The sequence below is a fragment of the Arachis hypogaea genome, chromosome 12 (assembly GCF_003086295.3).
Source record: "Arachis hypogaea cultivar Tifrunner chromosome 12, arahy.Tifrunner.gnm2.J5K5, whole genome shotgun sequence".
Taxonomy (NCBI): domain Eukaryota; kingdom Viridiplantae; phylum Streptophyta; class Magnoliopsida; order Fabales; family Fabaceae; genus Arachis; species Arachis hypogaea.
This window is the reverse complement of record NC_092047.1, coordinates 96934264-96942782: the sequence shown is the minus strand read 5'-3', so window position 1 is coordinate 96942782 and position 8519 is coordinate 96934264. Positions and strand designations below refer to the sequence as shown.

General features: G+C 34.0%; 1 long non-coding RNA gene across 1 annotated transcript; it reads right to left on the bottom strand.

Moving 5' to 3' along the window:
- Positions 1-1287: 1287 nt before the first annotated feature.
- On the bottom strand, positions 1288-8311 carry LOC112727788 (uncharacterized). The gene is made up of 3 exons (XR_003165993.3): positions 8034-8311; positions 7626-7944; positions 1288-1906 (listed from the first exon to the last, which is right to left on the bottom strand). It is a non-coding gene; the product is annotated as an uncharacterized lncRNA (long non-coding RNA).
- Between the last annotated feature and the right edge of the window lie 208 nt (positions 8312-8519).

Here is an 8519-nt window from a genome sequence, read left to right as displayed (position 1 = left end):
CTTAAAAATTTTAAGATCAAGACACAAGGAAAACTCAAGAACACTTTGAAGACTCACAAGAACACAAGAACATGAAGAAAGAACACCAAACTTAAAATTTTTAGAAAACCAAACCAAAATTTTCGAAAACCAAAGGGAAATCAACAAGAAAACACCAAACTTAAAGTTTGGCACACAATTTAATAGAGAAATTATTATTTATGAAAAAGAAGGTTTTGAAAAGAATATAAAAGATTCCAACCCAATTACCAAGAACACAGATTAACGCTCTAGCCAAATGAGTTATGAATGTAACACTTGTTTTGAAGAAGTATATGTTTTTTTTTTTTTTTTGAAAAATCAACAAGAAAACACCAAACTTAAAGTTTGGCACAGGATTTAATAGAAAAAATTATTTTTGAAAAAGATTTTAAAGAATATGATAGCCAATTACCATGAACATAAACACCGCGTTCTAACAAAATAAACCGTTAGTTGTCCAAACACGAACAATCCCCGGCAACGGTGCCAAAAACTTGGTGCACGAATTGTGAATCACACTTCTCACAACTCGTACCACTGACCAGCAAGTGCACTGGGTCGTCCAAGTAATACCTCACGTGAGTAAGGGTCGAATCCCACGGAGATTGTTGGTTTGAAGCAATCTATGGTTATCTTGTAAATCTTAGTCAGGAAGTCAATTATGTTTATCAGTTGAATTGCGAATAACCAAGAGAGCATAAATTAAAGGTTACTTGTTGTGCAGTAATGGAGAATATGTTGGAGTTTTGGAGATGCTTTGTCTTCTGAATCTCTGCTTTTCTCTGTCTTCTGATTCACGCACGCACGTCCTCCTATGGCAAGCTGTGTGTTGGGGGATCACCGTTGTCAATGGCTACCTTCCTTCCTTCCAGTGAAAACTACGCTCACGTGCTCTGTCACAACACGGCTAATCACCGGTTGGTTCTCGATCCGGTTGGAATAGGATTTACTATCCTTTTGCGTCTGTCACTAACGCCTAGCCTTCAGGAGTTTGAAGCTCGTCACAGTCATTCAATCCTTGAATCCTACTCGGAATACCACAGACAAGGTTTAGACTTTCTGGATTCTCATGAACGCCGCCATCAGTTCTAGCTTATACCACGGAGATTCTGATTAAGAGATCTCAGAGATACTCATTCAATCGGATATAGAACGGAGGTAGTTGTCAGGCACACGTTCATGGGTTGAGGAAGGTGATGAATGTCACAGATCATCACCTTCATCACAGTTAAACGCGAATGAACATCTTAGATAGGAACAAGCGTGTTTGAATGGAAAACAGAAATACTTGCATTAATTCATCGAGACACAGCAGAGCTCCTCACCCCCAACAATGGGGTTTAGAGACTCATGCCGTCAGAGAATACAAAGTTTAGATCTAAATTGTCATGAGATACAAAATAAGTCTCTAAAAGTTGTTTAAATACCAAACTAGTAGCCTAGGTTTACAACAAATGAGTAAACTATGATGGATGATGCAGAGGCCCACTTCTGGGGCCCACTTGGTGTGTGCTGGGGCTGAGAATTAAGCAATCCACGTGCAGAGGCCATTTGTGGAGTTGAACGCCAGTTTTTGTGCCAGTTTGGGCGTTCAACTCCAGCTTTTGATCCTTTTCTGGCGCTGGACGCCAGAATTGGGCAGAGAACTGGCGTTGAACGCCAGTTTACATCGTCTATCCTTGTGCAAAGTATGGACTATTATATATTGCTGGAAAGCCCTGGATCTCTACTTTCCAGCGCAATTGGAAGCATACCATTTCGAGTTCTGTAGCTCCAGAAAATCCACTTTGAGTGCAGGGAGGTCAGAATCCAACAGCATCAGCAGTCCTTTTTCAGCCTGAATCAGATTTTTGCTCAGCTCCTTCAATTTCAGCCAGAAAAATACCTGAAATTACAGAAAAATACACAACTCATAGTAAAGTCCAGAAATATGAATTTTTTCTAAAAACTAATGGAAATAAACTAAAAACTAACTAAAACATACTAAAAACTATATGAAATTAACCCCAAAAAGCATATAAAATATCCGCTCATCACCTGCCATAGAAGAAATCATTCACAGTTGAAGAAGACAGTAAGACTAGAGTTAATCCAGAAGAAAAAAGCATCTCCAAGCCTTAACCATCTTCTTATCATTATAAACATATCAACCTAGTTAAGATCTCTTTATTCCTTTTATGCTCTTAACCAGATCCAACAACTCTTCTTTTCGCCTGACTAAGATCTGCAAGATAACCATAGCTTGCTTCAAATCACAATCCTCGTGAGATTGACCCTGACTCACTCAGGTATTACTTGGACGACCCAGTGCACTTGATGGTTAATTTGTGTGAAAGTGTGGGATTCTGCGCACCACCAGAGATATTTGAAAGTGTTGGAGTTTGCTCTAGATTCCAATAATATAAAAAAGAATCCCATCTTTTAGTTGTAAAAAGAATCAATAGATATATTAATGGAATTATTGATTTTGGTATATGGTATCCTAAATCTAATAAGTTTTGTGTAATGGGATATTGTGATGCAGATTTTGCCGGTGACCAAGTTGATAGAAGAAGAACTTCGGAGATTTGTTGCTTCCTTGGACAGTCTCTAATCGTATGGTCAAGCAAGAAGCAAGCTACTGTTGCACTGCCCATAGCTGAGACTGAATATATAGCCGCTTCTTCTTGTTGTTCACAATTGTTATGGCATAAAACACAACTTGCAGATTACAAATTGCAAGTCAATAGTATCCATTTATTTTGTGATAACATGAGTGCCATAAATATTTCTAAAAATCCTGTTTTGCACTTAAGAACCAAGCACATTAAAGTAAGATTTCCCTCCATTAGGGAACATATGCAAAAAGATACAATTGACATACAATTTGTGAAATCTGAGGATCAACTTGCTGATATTTTTACTAAACCTCTGTCTGAAGATAGATTTTGCAAGTTGAGAAAAGCATTGGGTATTGTTGATTCTGAATTCTTAAATTAAATTGATGATGTAGTTCTCTGTGTATTTTTGTCTCTTAGATCGACAGGAGATAAAACTGGATAGATGATGACTCCTTCTAGGTTCTTTGGTTATCAGACTGAGTTGTGGTAAAGATAATTCCTTTGGGTCAAAAGTGAATCTTTGGTGGTCCTTTGTGTTTCCTTAAAACCATCATTGGGCCCAAAGGGAAGAAGTTCTATTTCTATGATGTGGGCCTCATTATTTATTTTGATCATAAATTCAAAAATTAATTGTTTTAGGGTTTCTCATCAAGTCAAATCAAAATTCAGATTTTCAAATTTTATTATTGTCTTGTCTTTTCAAACTGCTAGTTTACATATCCTTTCAAAATCAATTTTTTTTGAAACACCTTTTCATTTTGTTTAAATAATAGTTTGTATTTTCAAAAATTTTCAAAGCATTAATAGTAGTTACTTCTTAAAAACTTCTCATTTTCTCCAACCTCCACCACTCCTATAATCGCATTCATTAAGTTTCATAGATATGAGAAAGAATGTAGCAACACAAAGAGGCACAGGAACTTATCGTGCTCTACGAAACCCTCCTCTAAAAGGCCAAGCACACATTCATATTCATATTCACTCCCATTCCTCATCACACTTGTCTCCAGTTCCCGAACCTATGGCATAAACCAAAAATACCTCTCGTCATCCATCCTCAATGACAACTAAAGCTGGAACTTCTAGAGCAAAAGAAAAGAAATATATGGGTGACGAAGAACCTCTAATATCTCCACCTCTTCGCTCCTCATCTCATCCTCAAGGATGATCTGCACCGTCTAGTCGTCCTTCAAAAGGTAACCGAAGACCTTTCCTTAATTCTGTAAAAGAACCTGCAAATCCTGACCCTGTAGATTTTAAATCCCATTTCTGTAACCTTCCTCATTCTCACTATGATCTATTTTATTTTTATTCAAGCATGAATGTTGAATTTCATAGAGCCATTGTTTCTAAAAGATCCCTATGTTTTACTTTTGTGGCTAATTTAAATGCTCTAGCTAAGAAAGGGATTGATTTTATTGAAAACATTGTTTACTTGGATTGAAAAAATTCTTTGAAATAAAAAAATCTGTTTACCCTGATTTAGTAAGAGAATTATATGTTAATATGTACTATCGTGAGGAATCTATTCACTCATATGTAAAAGGCCAAGGAATTCATTTAAATAAACAATCCATTGATGAAGTCCTTGATTATTATGATGTTAGCGTCAATGCTTACATTTTTGAAAAATGGGATAATGATCTGGGCATTTCACACAAGGATGTGTTGGCAAACATATGTGAAAATATTTTCCTCATGGATGGTGTTACCCCCAACTATCGATCCCTACGTCCTGTCAAATCCCAACTACGTCGCATTATTACCCACATTGTCTTGCCTCAAAGTGGTTCTTATCAGCGAGTGACTCTTTGTGACACCTTAGTTATCTATGCCATCATCAACAAAACTGAAATTTCCTTTACATATTTGATGATGTGCCATATACATGATTGTATCAAAAGTGACAAATTTTTTTCTCTACCATATAGCATGTTTTTTACTTGCATCTTTGACTACTTTGGTGTTGATCTAAACAATTAGACCCACAAGAATAGAATTTCATCTTTTAAGGACGATGGTGCAGTCAAGCAATCAAAAGAAAAAGGAACCAAGGCTGCCAAGGACACTGTTATGGAAGAAGAAGAGGACAAAAGCATTCTTCCTCCTCCATTAGCTGTAGGGACATCATCCTCTTACAAGTACTTGGTAAATGACATCATGAAAGATGTCTTACGAAAATTTGTGAACCTCGCCAAACAAATGATCAACTCGAGCAAACAAGTTAGGACACTAGCTATAGAAAATGAGAATTCCTTACGAAAGTCTCAAAGCCAGGTTGAAGTGCTTTTAAAGTACATAGATTCCTTGAAAGATGACCAAGTGATGTCTGAGCAAGAAGAAAATCTTCTAGAAATCAAGGATGAGGAATATGATGTCTAGCTCCTGCTTGATGCTGCTGCTTTTTAAGAACCTGCTTTTTTTATGCTAAAATTTTTAGTCTTTGAATCTTTTGAATATTGTTAATTTTTCTTTGGATAACTATAATAGTTGTAGGCACTTAACTTTGACCTAATTGGAATACTATTTTAGCCTAACAAAATCTTTGTGTAGGTAATACTACCTTCTCTTAATGACAAAAGGGAGAGTGAATGATGAAAATGAATTATTGTTATGGCATTGTGTTAATGATTTATGAATTGATAGGTTGTTTAATTCATTTGTTGGATGTTAGTACTAATATTTTTATTGCCTTTGTTGCTTCTGGTACCCATTGACTGGTGTGAATCATTATTTCTTTGGTTTGATCTGTTTTGGAGTTTATATATTTGTCCTCCAAAAATATTGTTTATAGCTTTGATTTTGAACTCTTTATCAAAATATTGATGAATGATATTTCTGGATTGAAAGCTAATAATTTTTGAATGGCTGTTTGAATGTTTGGCATAGTTCTTGTATAAAATTTATTGATCACAGGTTGAAGAATGCAAATATTCAGAGGGAGCCAAGTGAATAAAAGAAAGGGAGAGTTCACATCAGGATTGTATCATCAAAGAGAAGTTTCTTAAAACTCTTCTCATTTTTTTTTACAATTTATTTTATAATATTTATCATCAAGGAGGAGATTGTCGAGTTTGAAGAACTAAAAACTATTATTTGATGATAACTAAATATTATTATTGGGATTAATAAACCAATTATGTGTGTAATTTAGTTTGTTAATGGTTCAGTAATCCAGAGAAAACAAACATGCCCAACAACAAACTAATAAAGCCCAAAGTGATAAAAAATTTGGACGGCTAGTATAGAGAAATAAATTTGAACCAAACACAAGCATAAGGCCCAACTGATGATCTAAGTCCATTCACTCAACTTGATTTCTAACTAAGAAATAGAACTCTATTCTCATTAGAACCAAAACTAAACCACCAAACCAAATGCTCTCTTCTCTCTTTTCTCTCACCCACGTAAAGAAGTTCAGAAGGAAAGCAAAAAAAAAGTTTAATTAGGAATTAAATCAAAATAAAAAAGTGGGTTACTAAATTTAAGCAAGAAAAAAAAGGTCAAACAAATTAGGGCTTTAAGCAAAGATCACATCCTAAGACTACATCAGAGACATTTTGTTTCATTTGTGCTTCATTGAAGATTGTTGAAGAAATTCTCCTTTTGTATGCACCGAATGAAAAATCTGATTCAAATGGAGGTTATAGAGCTTTGCAAGAAATCAATGGTCAAAAAAGTTACTTGGAGTCAAAGCACAAATGAAGGGCTCAGATACTTGAAGCAATATAAAAAACAATGAAAGAAAAGATAGAAGGTATTGATGCATGTATGGTTCAATCATTATTGCTATTCTATCTCTCTTTTGCGCCGCCGCTATTGTTGATTTTTGGAGAGAGGAAGTCAAATGTGCTGAAGCAAAGTATCAAACTTTGGAAGATTTACTCCTCTATTAAAGGGGTAAATGGCCAGAGATTGGTTCAAGGAGTGAGAGGACAAAGATTGAGTTTCCATAGCTTACAAAGCTATACCTTCTTCTCCTTCATGGTTTTCTGTTGAATACTCTTTTTTTTTAGTTTTTTATTTACCTTTGTTTCAATGAAAAAAAAGCATTAATTTGAGGAATTAAAAAAAAGCCATTGAGAGAAAAGATAAAGAGAGTTAGACTTGGAGAAAAACCAAATGTTTATTTTAGAAATTTTTTGTACGTTTTTTATTTTGCAATAATGATCTTGAAAAAATTTTCTTACTAAGTTGGGTGAGGACTTAGTGGTTACAAATCTAGGGAGTGAACCTAGTCAAATCTGGCTTGGGTAGAAGTTGAGTTTGTCTCAGATAAGATTATGTTGAATCCTAGAAAAATTGATGTTTGTAATATTTGAAAGATAGTGAAAATTTCACCACTGTTGTGAGGGAGATTGGATGTAGTTCACATTACACATGGTGGTTGAACCAGGATATATGGATGTATCACTCTTCCTTCTCTGTTCTGATTCTAATTTTATTCTCTTAGAGACAAAATAAAATTGTCTCCTACTTATTCTATCCAGCAAGACGTCATAGCAACTCTATTCGCTTACAAATTTATTTTGACTCCTCTATCAACAAGAGACAAAATAAAAGTGTCTCTTGCATTTTTAATAAAAGCAAATTTAACATATTTTCTAAATTCCATCATATTTGAAGTAAAATCAAACAAAATAAAAAATAGCCTAGATTCAATCCTTTTTTCTCTAAACTACTAATAACCATCAAAATTTATGTTATTTTTCTAAATTTCTCTTCAAAAAATTATATTTTGTGTAAAAAAGTTTTTATTTTTCCTTACGCATTTCTATTATTTCTCTTCTTTATTCTTTTTTTTATATCAAATTTTTAAAATTAAAAAAATAAATAAAAATTAAATTATTCTATTAATTTTTATAATTTTACTGGATTTTTAATTAAATTTTTATAATTTTTTTAATTAGATTTTTATATTATATTAATTTTTTATTAAGTATCTATTAATAATAAATGTTAAAAAAGCATATATGTAATATGAATTTACTTAGTTATCCATACCTTTGCGTTCATTTGGCCTCACTAATGTCAGTAGGAGAGATGGCGGTAGTGGCGTCCCCCTCTCTACGAGCGACACTTTCGCCGTGTCACTGCAGAAGCCTCCAAGAACCTTGACTGCGCTCTCTCCCTGCTCCGTAAGTGCAAGCGCCGCTCCATCCTCAGCCGAGTCGTCACCAAAGCAAAAGCCATCTTTAACCGCACCAAACATAACAACCATAAATTTTGATAGTACATGGCAGGCTGAGCAGGAGGCTGTGGTTGAGACTTGAGACATAGCCTCCCTCTTCCTGATTGTTACTTCACAGTCATGCTGCTTTAACTGCAATTCGACAAGGTCTCTTAAATCTAGCGAAGAAAATGAGCAATTAATTATTATTATTATTATTAAAGAAAGATTAGGTTGGTTACTTGGTAAGACTTGCAACTTGAGTAATAAGCGAGAGATAGATTCTTGAGATGCGGAGACTCCAGTCTCCAGATGAAGGTTTGGCTACTGCTTCAGCCTCTGATTTGGCTGTGGTAGGAGGGACAACATTTGAGGAACTATCAAGAGAAACCTTGTTGCATATGCCAAAAATAAAAGAGCATTATTAAAAATATTTGAAAATGGAAAACAAACATGGAAAGAAGAAGAAACTTGGGAATGAAGTGTCTATCAGATTAATGGTCAATTGGAAAAGATAAAGCATGAAGGATAAAGTTGTAAAAAGATAATGATAATATGATTAATTAAATAAATATATTTCAAATATTAATTTTAATTGGAGTATTTTTAGTATATTATGTTAATTTTAATATTTTTATCACGGTAAAAATTTAATTATAAAATTTAATATAATATAAAAATTTAATTATAAAATTTAATATAAAGATTAAATTAAAAATTTGATAAAA